We start from the raw sequence: 15,127 nt of genomic DNA, 5'->3' as shown, positions 1-15,127 counted from the left end.
ACAGACTTGTTCACTGATGACTACTGTGCAACCCTGGATGGTCCAGATGGACGCAGTAGTGGATTGGTGGTGGATGGCCACCACATCCCAACACAGCTGTGACGTCAGTAAGGAGGTGGTGGAGTCATTTTATGGGCCGAAGTCATGAGGAGAGAATCATTGGTCGGCCCCTTCAGAGTCCATGAAGGTGTGAAAATGACCTCAGCAAAGTATATGGACTTTCTGACTGATCACTTTCTTTCATGGTTCAAAGAGAAGAGCCAAACCTTTCGTAGCAAAATCATCTTCATGCATGACAATGCACCATCTCAATGTTGAAAGGAATACCACTGTGTCATTGGCTGCTATGGGCATAAAAGGGGAGAAACTCATGGTGTGGTCACCATCCTCCTCTTACCTCAACCCTATTGAGAACCTTTGGAGTTTCCTCAAGCAGAAGATCTGAGGGTGGAATGCAGTTCATATCAAACCAGCAGCTCTGGGAAGATATTCTGACATCCTGCAAAGAAATTCAAGCAGAAACTCCAAAAAACACACAAGTTCAATGGATGCAAGAATTGTGCTGCGATATCAAAGAAGGTCCAATGTTAACATGTAACTCGGTCTGTTAAGATGTTATTGATTGAAATAGCTTTTGATTTTAGTACATGTGACCACTTAATGATGCACATTCAAAGAATGACCGTTTGCAGTTCTTTATAATCCATCAAATGTTTAGAAAATCTGCTGTGCTTAATAATTTGGAACAGTGCATTTTGAGTTTATTTTTGAAAAAAACACTGTTCTCATGGGGAGCTTTGTTCAGTAAAATTTGATTTATACTGTAATAGTTCATGACTTGAAAATTATACTGACCATCATTTGCATTGACCATTTAAGAAAATCTGAGAAAATATCACTTGCATAATAATTTGGAACATGTTGTATATTTACAGTAATTGCACAAAGACCGCTCAGTGTAAACAAACCCTGAATAAAATGTGGTGTTGTGAAGACTTTCTTTTAGAGGTATACATTAGTTTTAAATATCTTCTTGTGTTTTTTTTTTGTTCTTGTTGTTGAACAGTGAGGTTCATGTTGTCCATCATCCTGTTAGTCATGTTCAGCCTCTTGCTTTAGGTGCTTCACTGTAAACTTCAGACCTTCATAGTTTCATTCAGGCAGAAGTTCTTCAGCAATGACCTTTGTGACCCTTCTTCTCATTAATAACGGTAATTGTCACGAGACCTTAGAACGAACTTTGCAAATGTCGCAAAAAAGAAAATGCGAATTAGGCATGTTTCCATTTACTGATTTGAACAGAGAATACATATCATGCAATCACACATCAACCAGTGTGACCAGTATGAAAATTATGCATCAACTTGTTTCATGCAATATTCTTTCAGTGAAATAAATATGTATTAGCTCTAAGTCTCGCAAAACAGAAACCATGTTTTGCTATAATTTCATTCAAATAAATAACTGTTGTTTTAGTGGTTTGCTCATGTAGAGAAGATCTAGCTGTGATTGGCAGGTTTTACCACCTCTGAGTCACGTTGGCAGGTAGTAAAGCACCGTGTTTCTGTGTCCAGCAGCTCACTGCAGCGCTCCAAATGTGGCAATCTGACATTCACACCTACTTCAGAGTGACTGCGTAGGTACTGCAGCCAGTCAATAAACAACCTCTCTTTAAAACTCTGTTCATTCGCTCTTATCAGGTGGAGGCGTGGATGCCCTACCATCCTCCCATTTTTTGAAACTGTTCCACCATCTTGTCTCTTTTTACGCTTGGCTTCCCACCTTTGAGTGCCGCCAGTCTCAACAAAAATGAATAAGTCTGTGTTCTTACAGAATGGAAGGAAAAGTTCATTGCAGGTGTTGATGTTTTCTTGGTTGAAGATCATGAAAATACCACAGCAGTTACTGTAGTTTTAACACTTCACAGCAGAAACCAAGTATTTTTGTCTAGTTTCTAGTGCAAATATCTTAAAGTGCTTAAAATATGACAAAACTAACTTAGAAATAACTTTTCATTAACATAAAGGAGCTTGTTTTTTAACTTAATATTGATTTAAAAAAATAAGTACTAATTCCACTGGTAGATTATTTTACTTATAAGACATTTTGCCCATGTTATAAGTGAAAATGTCCATCAATATTAAGGAATTATTCACTTAAAGCAAGTTCTTATAGCTTGTGGAAAAGTTTCTTGCGAGTTTATTTTAAGTGCACTAAGATATTTGTACTAGAAATTAGACCAGAAATTCTTGGTAAGTTTGCATTTTGCCATCCTTGACTTTTCTGAAACTATTCCACCATCTTGTCTCTTTTTATGTTTGCCTTCTCACCTTTGAGTGCCGCCAGTCTGGACAAACATGGATAAGTTTGTGTTCTTACAGAGAAGCAGAATGGAAGGAAAAGTTCATTGCAGATGTTTTTGATGTTTTCTTGGACAGAGATGATAAAAATCCTGCACCAATTCTTTTTTACGGTATATGCCTGTTCTTTTTCGCCTTTGGACTCAGTTTGAGGAATTGTTGGATAATTTAGGTCTTCATTTTGCTGCTGTTAGCAGGTGGAACATATGAGGCAGCAAGGCTATTTTGTCGGCAGATCTGATGAGTTAGAAGCAGGAAGGATATGAGTGAGTTTGACAGGAGCCAGACTGTGGTGACTGGATGACTGCAGCTCTAGACAGTGTTCCTGGTCTGCAGTGTCAGTATCTGTCAGAAGTGGTCCAAGGAGGGAACTGACAATGTTGTCAGGGTTGGTCTAAAGCTTGCTGATCCACATAGGGAGTGAAGGCTGGACCACACTGCAAAAATATAAAATCTTACCAAGAATTTTTGGTCTATTTTCTTGTCCAAATATCTTACTACCCTTGAAATAAGACAAAACTAACTTACAAGTAACTTTTCATCAAGAAATAGGAGCTTGTTTTATGTGAAAAAAATTCTTAATATTGATTTAAAAACACTATTTCCACTGGCACATTATTTCACTTATAACACAGGAAAATGTGTTGTTACAAGTGAAATAATCTGCCATAGGAAGTCATACGTTTTAATCAATAATAAGGAATTATATACTACAAGCACAATTCTATATCTTGCTAAAAAGTTACTACAAGATATCTGAACTAGAAAGTACCAAATTACTTTGTAAGATTTTGTGTTTTTGCAGTGTATGTAGTCTGAAAGTCTCAATACTGGGTATGTAAGTATGCGCCCTGAACCTAGCAGTGGAAGAAGGTCAAGTTTTATTTAAACTATCTCCTGGTTTTCTGTCACTGGAAGGTATTTCCGAATTTTCAGTCACAAGGTTAAGATAAATGAAGCCCTATGTAGTCATTACTTCCTAATTTTGTTAAATGAAGGCGTTTTAAAATGAACACATGCACACAAAAAACAATGTTGATGGTAATGCATGTGAAGTCGTGCCCAGCCTTTTGTCAAGAGGGGAGAGTGTTTAACAAATGACTGCCAACCCAGGGACACATGGGCCAGGGACCTCTGTTGGAGAGTCGGCCAACAATAAATCTTAAAAATCAATATGACAGGGCTCGGGGTAATCAGTATCAATGATTCTAAACTGGAATAAGTCCCTCGAGGAGAAGAATGATAAAACTGGTTGAGCTTGGAGCCTGAAAAACATCCTGAGGATATGAAGGATGGAAAAGAGGAAGAAAATGAGGAAAAAGTGGGGATAGAGGGAGGGAGTTATTGATGATTTTTACCCAGAAGGCACTGCAGCAATGTTAGAATCCCTGTTTTGTTTTCTGTCACTTTTGCACTTTTCACTTTGCCCATCATATATTTTATTCTCCATCCTACAGCTGCCCTCTTCACTGTTACCCAGTTGTATTCCTACACATTTTTAGGCTTGTTTTTGCTGTCTGTATAGTGTCTTCAAAACCTAAAACTTGAAACTTTTGACCATTTTTATTGCACTATCCCAACTTTTACATTGTTTATCAAAAATAATTAATATTTCCTTTAATATGTCTCTTCTGCACAATTTGCCATTTGTAAGGCAAATTAAAATCTAATTTGTCACTGCAGTTTATCAAGAGGCAACCTCTGATAAAGATGAGTAAACTCTGCAGTGTTTTAAAGCTACAGACATTCCTCCATTGTGCACCATGTGGTGATGATATCATTTCCATGATGGGGTGTGTGTGCGCGTGTGTGAACAACACACAACACAAACCCCATCCAAAAAAGGGGGGTTCTTCCAAAATAACAATCATAACAGATGGATGAATGTTTGGACTGGTCAAATAAACAGAAAAGGTCATCAATGGAATGGAAATACAGAAAATATTAGTGGTTTTAAAACTTTTCAAAATTGCTTTTAATTGTCTCTGAAGGCTAAACTAACACAAACAAGTAAGAAAACTATATGGGTTTTTGAGACCAAACTTTAAAATCTCTCTGTCACTTAAGATGACCTCTAGTCTCTAAAAATAATAATAATAAAAATAAACATGGCATTGAATAATATAGAGGAAGTTAATAATAATAACTCTAAACCGGGTTTGTAACCAGTGAAAAAAGTTGATAACTAACCAGATGGCTTGTTGGCGTTTTCAACAGACTCCTGTTACTTGGTTATGTTTGCTGATTTCATGCGCAGTAGCTGCTACTCTGGCCTTTACTGAAGACGGTATTTAATCCAGCACCTCTCCTGGCACTGGATGGAAATCCGTTAAAAGCTACTCTGTCATGCTGGAAACATCTGGGCTCCTCTGTGGGTAAATGTCAACAAATAACATTCTGTCAGCGTTTTATACATTTATCTGCCCGGGAGTATCCCCCTCTTACTCTGACTTAGCTGAATCGTTTCTGGCTTCTCCCTCCTGATGAATTTTTCGCCCAGATAACTCACTAATACTATCGTGCTTTCTGCATCTAGTACTACATTGTCAAATAATGCCTTTTCTTGCCATTTTATTCCCTTCAGATAAATGTCATGAACCTGCATTTACATGACTCTCATTGAAAGAGCTGCACAGCTTTAAGTGACAGTGGAAGGTGCAGATACACATTTTGTCTTTTGTCCTTTTCGACTTGATTTCAAATATGCATTTCTCTGCTTTTTTATGTCTGAAAGGTCAAGAGTTAGGATTCCAATCTTTTTATGTTCTTTACTGAATATCAGCCTCTTCCTCTAAAGTCCTGGACTTTTCTTGAGTATAAGAATAACAAAACCTTAAGGATGACATTCAAAAGAGAGCCTGTATTACATTTAATATGCAAGAAATTATGCAGACATGAGATGTTGATCTGTATCTCTTTTGGACCAGAACAACAGAGGATATTTGTTTCCAGTTCAAAGGGCTTCAGGATATTTGATGTTTTGATGCCTTTGAGAGAAATGAAGCCCCACATGGGGAAGAAGCAATATTCACACGACTGTTCAAGTCATTTGTTTTGAAATATTGGTCAAAAGATTAATCAATGAGAAAAGATTTTACTTAAATAAAAAAAAACATTGTGTTTTTTGACATTGTGACATTGTCAGTCTGACATTGTGTTGTCAGATTTTTAACTTTTTTTTTTTCCAATCAAATTTGTACTAAGTGTGGTGCAGACAGTGTTAGTAGGTTATATCAAGAAAGTAATTTTTCTGGACAAAATCTTTCTGAGATAATGAGATGTTAGACTGGTCAGTTCTGCTTATCTTGATTTTAAGAATGAGCTGTTTTAGGGCCTGTTGACACTTTCAATATAAATGAGCTGCTGCTGGCCACGTCCCCCAACTCAATGCTTACACTCACATGTGAGTGTAAATGTCCCCCAAACCATGTTGCAATTATACAACCGTACATCTTTGAAAAGTGTTTTTTTTTTTTTTACGGAGCCCCCTAGGAGACATGGGAGAATTTTTTTCTTTTGCTTTACCTGGCAATAGGTTTTGCGTTCTCACACCATAATTGGTTTGTTTACGCGGCATAATTGAATTCTGTAAATGTTTCTGCTATAATATAAGGTGTTTGTAAGGTTTGTCTATGTACATTGATATCTCTTTTGTGAGATATCTGCAGTTTTACATATTTTACTTTAGGATACAAATGCTGTGCGCTAAAGCAAAATAGATCAAACATGGGCTTTCCATCTCTAATAAAACATAAACAAAAACTTTCCATATGACAGAAAGAAAAATTGCATCCAAACTATTTTAACTATTTTTGAGTTATTTTCATGAGGTAATAAAGTTATCAGATAGTTTTGTGTCTTTTTCATGTTGGTATTCTGATTACAAAATGGTTGTTTTTATGTGCAGTTCCATCTTAGCCCTACATAAACCTCATTCAAACATGAACACAGTAATAGATCGATTTTTAACCTTGCATTGTATATACCCTTTAATATATATTCTGTCTATTCTAGTATTGGTCTAGACTTACTTAGTTTCACTTTAAGTGGTCCTCACTAGCTTAAGAACATCATACCTGCTTGCTTTTAGCCAATCCATCCATCTGGTTTGAAAAGATCTGGGTAGGATTGTTGGTTTGTTTGCAGGTGTTGTAGGTGTGAAGGTCTTGGATTGTAGTAAAGTTGGAAGCAGCCTGGATGGTTCAGCAGAGACGAGGATGAAGTCCTTTCTCTGGGTCAGAGGTTTTTTCTGCATGAAGCAGAGAAGTCTTGGAGTAATATGGAGTTGGAGACATTCTGTAGGTCTGCAGATGGTGTGAGACACTCATCATCTGGGGGAAGCTCAAAGTAGAGCTGAGGCTCTGAGTTTTCCTCTCCACTGTCGCTACATGCATGTACGATATGAGAGCTTGCTGTAAAATCAAGCAAATAGTTTTCTATTGTTCCTCATCCAGGAGGAGTGATTGCTGCAAGTCAGTGGCTCAGCATTGACTCAGAAAACATTTTAAACATCTTTGAATCATTAACTGAACTGGATGCACTGCTTCTATAACTATAAGATCAATTGGAATATATTTATGATTGAATTCAAAGCCGCCTAATGTCTAGTGTGATATAAATAAACTGAATTGAACTGAAACATTTTAAGAGGGGCAAGAAGACAATGATTAAATACATTTTACAGCACTTTCAAAGCTGGAAACATCTAAATTTAGAGGAACTTCTCAAAAAAACAAAACATAAAATATTCCAAAACGTAAAACTTGCAGATGCTGGAGAGTTTTGTAATAGTTTATGCGCTCTTTATATCAGCCATTAAGCCATAAACTATGTATCCTGCAGCTATGGTGCTCATCAGTGCCTAGTAATATACATGGATTCTAGTATCCCTGCACAGCAAAATTACACATGTTTAACCGCAGCGATCAGCTTCTCAGTGTGCAATAAAACAGCAGTAAGCAACGGCAGCTTGAAGCATGTAATGGCTGCAGTGGTGCTTTGTAGTTTCTGTTATTGGTATTAACAAGCGGTCAAAGTGGGAGATGGTGGATATATTGGTCATTTTTCCCTTTTATCGGGTCAGTTTACACGGAGATAACATGCACTTTGAGCTTCATACCAAACAGACATGAAAATGTCAGGGAGGTTGAGGACAGATAAGTAAATCTGAAAGGTCACCAGTGAAGGAAGACGGAACCCACCTGTATACTGAACTATAGAAGTCAACTCTCTAATAATTGTCCGCTGTTACTAGGGCAGGACTGGGAATGTTGAGGGATTAGGAGGAGCATCAGATAGAACGGGGGAAATCAAGAAGTTTCTTCATTTCTTTCTTTTTTTCCTGAGTCTCTTTCCACCGTGCTCATCATTTCATTTTGCAGCCTCCCCTCATTATCGTTTTAGCCCTGGGCTTTTCTCATCACGCCCTATCTCAGTTCCTACATTTTTTTCTGTTGCCGTCTATTCAGAGCAGATTAGCAGAGATCAAATTACCAGCCAGTGCTGACTCATGCCACTGTGACTCGAACGTAACGATCTTCAAGAAGAGCTTTGAAGTGAATCTTGTGTCACATCTTTTTTTTGTTAATCTGAGCCGTATTTGACATGGATCTCTGGTTTTGTTTAGATTTTTTTTATTGTTTTTTTTTAAAATCTTTTAAAAAAGAAAAAGCAAATATTTTCATGGACAGATGTGTCATCATGAATAACAGGTAAATTGAAAACTCAGAAGGTGTGACATGCTGACATGAAGTTATCAAACAGAAAAATCTCAGCTTTTAGTCATTCTTATTGGCCATGTGAGACGTTAATAACATTTTTCTGAGTGCACTTTCTTTTTATCTTTCTCTTGCTACACTTATACCAGTGAGTGACAGTGGATTCCTTGTAGATGCATTAGACAGCATTACCAGCACTTGATGGACTTTGGTACTTATATCCTGTCCATATAAAATTATGCATGCATCCAAGTGTGTTTGGAATTATAATTATTACTAGAAACAAGCTTAAGAGCATGGAAATTAAATAAATGAATGCACACAGATGGATGCTCAGACTTGCTCTCAGGGCCCTCACACACAATGTGTTCATTAAGCCAGTCAGCACAGCTCTCTCTGCAGAGCAGTGGCACAGTGTTCAGCTTTGATACTGCAGGTAATAAGTCATCAGAGCTTGGAGAGCTGAAGAACGCGGGAAATGTTTATTATACCTGTCCTCACAGACAGGAGTCTCATAAACATGTTACAGATGTGCTGTAGGTTCTTTTTCTCTGTGGATCAGTGGTTGTTTAAGGCCTTCCTAGCCCAAATATAAGATATTGTTTTTCAGTAAATATGATTTTAAAGTGCTATAACAGAAGTTTTCAGGTATGGGTCACTGGATTGAAAAATATATCTTTTTTTTCATTTTGTCTTGTTTTAAGTGTAACTTTGTGGGGTTAGTTATTGACAATATCTTGCTTGAGCATTCAAATCCTAGTTTGGGTAGTTGTCATTGAGAATCAAGCTAAAAGTTACTAACTCAAACTACAAACAGCTGAAGCTAGCACCTACTTAGACATTAACCAGCTTCTATCTGTGGTTACGCTGAATGAAGAAGCTAACACCATACCAGTTACTCTAAGTTAAAATACCAGCTATTCTGAGATAAGCTATCATTTACAGTGACGTCGAAAGCTTCTTAAATTGATGCTAAAAGCTACTCAAAATAACAGCTGCTCAGGACTGAGCTAACAACTAGTTGGATTATGGATAACTGGAACTTGGCATTGAGCTAGCAGCTACTCAGAATTGAGCTGAAAGCTCCACAAAGTAACAACTACTCAAATTAAGTTTAAAATCTAGCCAGAGATAAGTTAATAGCTACTAAAGCTAACAACTTCTCAGAGTTAAGCTAATAGCAGCACACAGTGTGACGTTGAGCTAACACAGGACAGTAGCTATGTGAAGTTTTGTCTACACCTGAAGGACGTCCATGAATGGTTTGGCACAGGTCAGTTGTTGTACCACTAATACAATAGAAACAGACAAAATAGAGCACCTACTCATTTTATACCTCTCAGTGGAACAAGGCATATTATCTCAGTCAATGTTAATGTTGCTATGCTAACCAAAGCAAACAAAATCCTCCTGCTAGTGTAACTGTTTGTTGTGTAAAGTGCACAGAGATTACATTTGTTATGGTGGGCCTGTATAAATAATTTAACTAATAAGCTGATACTACTAGAAGCTATTGTGTTTAAAAATCTGTAATACATTATAATATGCCCAGATAAGCGTTGGCAGCCTGAGGGCTACAGTTGGTGAAGGGGCATGGATGTTGTTTAGTTGACAGTGTAGGTTTTGTGCTGTTTGATGGGTTTGCAGTGTGTTACTTCTCACCCCGCAGAAAATTTGCAATATTGTTTAGAGTTTCAGGGTATGTTTTCAGTAAAACACTTCCCCAGCCCACCCGGGATGCTGAGGCCTTCCTTTTCCCTAAAGACTGAAGGATTTGCATTTTTACTTGCTAATATATTTATATTCTCAGTGTTTTGGTTAAACTGTCTGATGTTGGTTGCTCACAGATGCAGACTCTCCCACTGGAGCTGTTTTATCCTAGAGCTCATTAGGTTTGCCGATTTATTTCAGTCACGCAGGTGTTCATTTCCCATTTATATCTTCATTTTAATCTGGATGCTTTCCAGTATCCTGTGTTAAATTTCAGGAACTTTATTGGACAGCTAGAGTATAACATATTGTAAAGTATGGTCACTTATTACCACGTCAAACAATGTATATTTATTTTTAATTCACATAACCCTTTTACAAACACTGTCTGCAAGGATATGCATAGTTTTTCACTCTCAGATTTTCCATTTTTGCTTTATTTGTGCTTATTTCATAATGACAGTGTGAAATATGTCATTATAGAAACTTTGACTTGAGCTTATATTATGCAAATATAGAACCCGCAAAGACGTGATGCTTTTCATAATGTCCTGGCATATAAAACCCTCCCAAATTTTAAAAGGGTGTACTTTCTTTTCACTATGACTGAACACAAATTACTTTAATTCAAATATCTGATCTATCATAACAAAAAAATCAGTGTTGTTTAAACACGTCAAAGCAGAAAAGGGCGCGATTTAAACCTTAAAACCATGACAGCCACAATTGTTACTTCCTGTCAAATAATGAACTTTTTCAGTACTCAGATAAAGTTGGATGCTAAAAGTATAGAAAAAAATAATGCAAATACCAACCAGATAGTTAGTTTGTTGATACTGGTTACACTAGTAGTCATTGTGCAGTCTCACTTGCAGAAAATCACTGTTCACTTTCAACGTTTTTCATTGTTTGTGCTTTTTATTAATGTCGTTTTTGTATATTTGCACCTGTCTCAGCAGCACAAATGGCCATAAAAGAGAAATTAAACTAATTTACTGCAGATTCTTTTGTGTATTTTGAGATACAAAACAAAGCGCCACATATTATTTGTAGGATCCATAAAAAAAAGAACAAGCATTTTCATTTGTAATTATTCAAAACATATTTTCCTTGCTTCCTTCTCCGTCTCACTTTCTGGTTTTACTGGTCTTTTTAATTATCTTGGCATAAAATAGCAACAATAAAGTCCCATTCAAGTGGCAAGATCAGCCTCTAAAATATGGCACCCAATCATCTGCCTTCACATCAACTGTTCAGAGCTTTATTGTCTTTAATACCAAACAAAAGCTCAGCACCAACATGATAATTTCCAGCAGAGAAAGAAGTAACAAAGAAACTTTGTCCAGATAGGGATACAGTTTTTAATTTGAGTCTTCAACAGATCGGCAACACCCTTCATTAACCTGCTGTGACCTGCTCATTAATTCACATTCCTGCTCTAATTGGGCAGCGGTGTGTGTAATGCTCCGTCTTTCTCTTGCTGTACTTGTGGAAAAGACGCCGTGACATTGGCAGGATTGTCATGCAGCCTTGGCTCAGTCTTCGTCAGCGGGGCGGCCTCTAGCCACATGTGGGGAATGAGAACTGCTTTCTTAAAAGATGAAACTCTAATTAAATTGAGGAGGTGGGAGTGACTGTCTTGCTGCATCACCAGAATAATAAGGACGTGCTTATGTAGGGCCTCCAACCTGCAAACTAATGAAAAACAAACAAAAAAAAAAAAACAGAAAATCTCAGGACAAAAAGCTATAGCTAAACTTTGAGAGTTTCATGAACATGTGTCTTTTTTATCAAACTAAATGATTGGGAGGGAATCTGTATCTCAAATGGGCAAGCCTAGGTATCACTGTGTCTTGTTCTCAACTCCTGGTTTGTGATGCTAGAGAGTAGGGTTTAAAAAGAACCAAAGCTGGTAAAAAATTAGCTTGAAATCTCTATGGGTTTTTTTCATTATTTAATTAAAGGGAACAATTTATGCAAATTCACATTCCACATAATCTTTGTACTTCCATTTGGGTCTCAATTGCTTCTAAAAGCAGCCCAAGTGCTTAAAGAGAACTATCCAGCTGGTGTTTGGTAATAAGTTAATATTTTTTAGTGTCTGGAAAACAAGCCGCTTCAAAAATCTCCAAAATGTAACATCACAGCAGGCACTGCCCCTCACCTAGCAACCTCAGTGAAACCTAGCCCATTACCTAGCAACCTAAGCAGAACCCCAACACATGTGGTCAGCAGGTTTTACCACAGTACAGTGGCTGCTGGAAAAACCAAGTGTTTTATTGTTAACTTACCATCCAGAAACCACTTGTGGCATTCTTCTGGGTTATGCAGGAGGCTCCTCTTCTGCTTTTCAAGGATATGCAGTTGTATAATTGTGCATCTGTTTGCAGCCATTTTCATGTGCGAGTGTAATCATTGAGTTTGGAGGCGTGGCCAGCAGCAGGTTGTTTGGATTTAAATTGACAGGAGGTGCTATTCAGCTCATTCTGAAAGAAGCTTAAAATAGGCAGAACTAACTCGACTAAAATCTCATCTAAAAATGAATTTGTGCAAAAAATGTAATGACATTTTTTTTATAGCCCATAGACCTATCTTAACCTTTTCATGGAAGCATTATAGCTCACCTTTGATATACTAGACCCGTTCATCGGATCCGGGGAAAAGAATGATGTATTTAGAGGAGCCATCAAATTTCAAATGCGGCCTTTGAAGGATGTAGTTCCTGAATTTGGACACATCCTATGTCTGTTTTCTAACCTCAATCTGGCAAACCTTCTCAGTAAGTCACTTCCAGTGTCCTCTCTGCTCATTAAAACACGACTGTCTAAATGCTGGATGCATTATGTCTTTCACTCTGCAGGCTATAATTTATCCCTGACAGATTTATAATGCAGTGTGTCGGTGACAGGGACAAACCGAAGAAAAGTGTACTTGTACTACGAATAATAATCCTTTATAGGTGAAATATAGCAATAGTGTATCTTATCTTAGTGGTGGTGGTATATATTTTCCTTCTTTTAATTAAAATACGTTTTTTGAGTTAGGCAAAGCTGATTGACACACAACCTTAAGTATATTAAATGTCAACTTCGCCTGACACAAATGTGGTAAAAAACTCAGCAAGCTTATTAAAGTCTATTTAGAAATACTCTTTTATATTTTTATGCAGCAGAATCATAATAAAATGTGGATATGATATATTTGCAATATTGTTCTATAAAAATATACTCTTACACTTTTTATCATAACTTTTACATTTGTCTTATTTTGTGACTGTTAATAGCACACAAGTGTTTCTGTTTTAGAATGAAATTTTGTGTTCATTTTAGAATGAATGCCAAAGCATTCATAAACAAACAAAAATAATTGAAAGTAAATTGCTAATCTCAACATCAAAAATAAAAGTGACTCTTTTGTTAAATGTACAGTTGTTTAAACTACTTCTGACCTGCTGGTGATGCTTTTGCCTCTGACACACATATAAACTCACCACACCAATACATCATACATTCTTAATGAGGCATTCTGTGGAAGGAGACAACCACCAACTTGGTATCTTAGTTTTCTTGTCTGCTACAAAAACCTGTCTGCTGTGGGATTTTCTGATATATTGTCAGGCTTTTTATTGAATGTCGGGTTTAAAGTTTTATTGGTTTATTCAATAATAAATCTTTAGGCCTGCTCTACCAGAAGCTTAGGAAAATTTGTCAGCTGAAGTGCTTCCTCTTCAGCTGACAGGTTGAAAGAAAATCATATGCTAAATTATTATTCAATTTTTAAATAAATGGTTCTGCTTCATCAGAACTGCCTCAGCAGTTGATTTTTTGTAAGTATGCAGTCATTGACTGCTGTTTTTAAAAATGCGATCTATTGTGAAAGCACAAAAGTTTACACAGCACAAGCATAGCCAGAAACCAGGGCACGGAAAGTTCAAGCAACCTCCAGAGATCGATGCAGGTTCTTGTGTGAGGGATTTTTTTGGGTAATTTTGCTGATCTGGTCTCCTGCTTCTTACCTGTTTCTGCTTAATAAATGCTGAGACTGAGGGAGTTCTGATCCCTCGTTGGCACTAGCTAAATTGGGAAATGTGGGAAATAATTGTAGAGGTCTGGGAGGAGATGATCAGCTGAGAGGTATTGTATCTGTGACATGCTGACCTTGTCTTTTTCATCCTTTCATAGGTGATTAGAAAAATCCCCAGGTCCCTGTCAGGTACTCCAAATCAGCACTCTGAGGTGAGTGTATGTTTTACTCTTTACTCTGTGCATTTATGTTATAATGCAGTTATTTTCTGTCTGAGCTACATGGCTTCTTGGATGAAATTGCAGGATGAACTGCTAATGATGGAGGAAAACAGTTAAAGTTTTGTTTGTTCATCATAATGTCCTTTTCTCAGTGGGCTTTTCAGGCAAGGATTTAGCTTAAAGTGGTCATTAGCTCTAACTTAAATGTCCCCTTTCACATGTGCTTAGATTGAAAGTGAAATAAACATTTGCACCTGTAGTTACCCCAAACTACTCGGTAGCTTTGACTAACTGTTGAAGCTAATCATTCTTTTGGCTAACTGTTTCAACAAGCTGCTGCTGAGCTAAAACCCTCACCTTACTTGTGGTTAGTTCTGAGCATTGGTTAGCTCTAGCTAATCATTGACATAAACTAGTCAATTCTGACTAGTATCAAGTCAGATGTAACGTCAACCCCACAAACTGTTACCTCTTTAACTAGCTGCAAGTCAGATGTAACATTTTCACTTTCACCAGCATTATTTCTCAGTAGTGGCTAGCTGTGACTAGCTACTTTAAATATCTGATGCTTTTATTCTGAACTTTGTTTGTGAGTTAAATTTGGTGTAAATACTGATGAGTGTGGCAGTGTGAAGATTTTCCGCAGCTAGATCTGTAGGTAATGCTAATTTTTGTGCTTCCTAAATCAATCCTACTTGGACAGATACACACATTGTAATTGCTGTTGTTTATTGCTTATTAAAACCCTCACATCTCTTTCTCACCATCTCTCTGATGGTCCTTTTAAGAGCAATTTTCCTCCATAACCGAGTTTGTTTTAACTGAAAATGTTTTTTTTTTTTTTTTTTTTTTTTTTTTGCTTGGATACAAGTAATTATTAAATTCTCAATACATGCACTGTTTTATCACTAAGGAAAGGATGTAACCTCAGTATGTTGAAACAAGTCTAGAGCTGGTTATTTGGATGATTGTATAGTGTTGATTCTGATGAAACATGAAATAGTTTTTATTGCTAGAAAATATCTGGATACTTAGTTAAAGAAAAAAAACCCCGCAAAACAAACCAAAGACACAAATAGAAATGCTCTTGGGCAAG

The 15,127-nt window shown here is 37.0% G+C and overlaps 1 protein-coding gene across 1 annotated transcript in view; it reads left to right on the top strand.

The window, feature by feature from the left end:
• The window catches only part of sgcd (sarcoglycan, delta (dystrophin-associated glycoprotein)), a 259,342-nt gene that overhangs the window by 81,341 nt on the left and 162,874 nt on the right, over positions 1-15,127 (top strand). Inside the window, exon 3 of the mRNA XM_032576208.1 lies at positions 13,969-14,022. The gene's annotated coding sequence lies outside the window, so the exon portion shown is untranslated. The remainder of the gene's footprint in view (positions 1-13,968; positions 14,023-15,127) is intronic.

The sequence above is a fragment of the Xiphophorus hellerii genome, chromosome 11, assembly GCF_003331165.1.
Source record: "Xiphophorus hellerii strain 12219 chromosome 11, Xiphophorus_hellerii-4.1, whole genome shotgun sequence".
Lineage (NCBI taxonomy): Eukaryota > Metazoa > Chordata > Actinopteri > Cyprinodontiformes > Poeciliidae > Xiphophorus > Xiphophorus hellerii.
The sequence above is the reverse complement of the archived record's forward strand: the minus strand, read 5'-3'. Positions and strand labels throughout refer to the sequence as shown.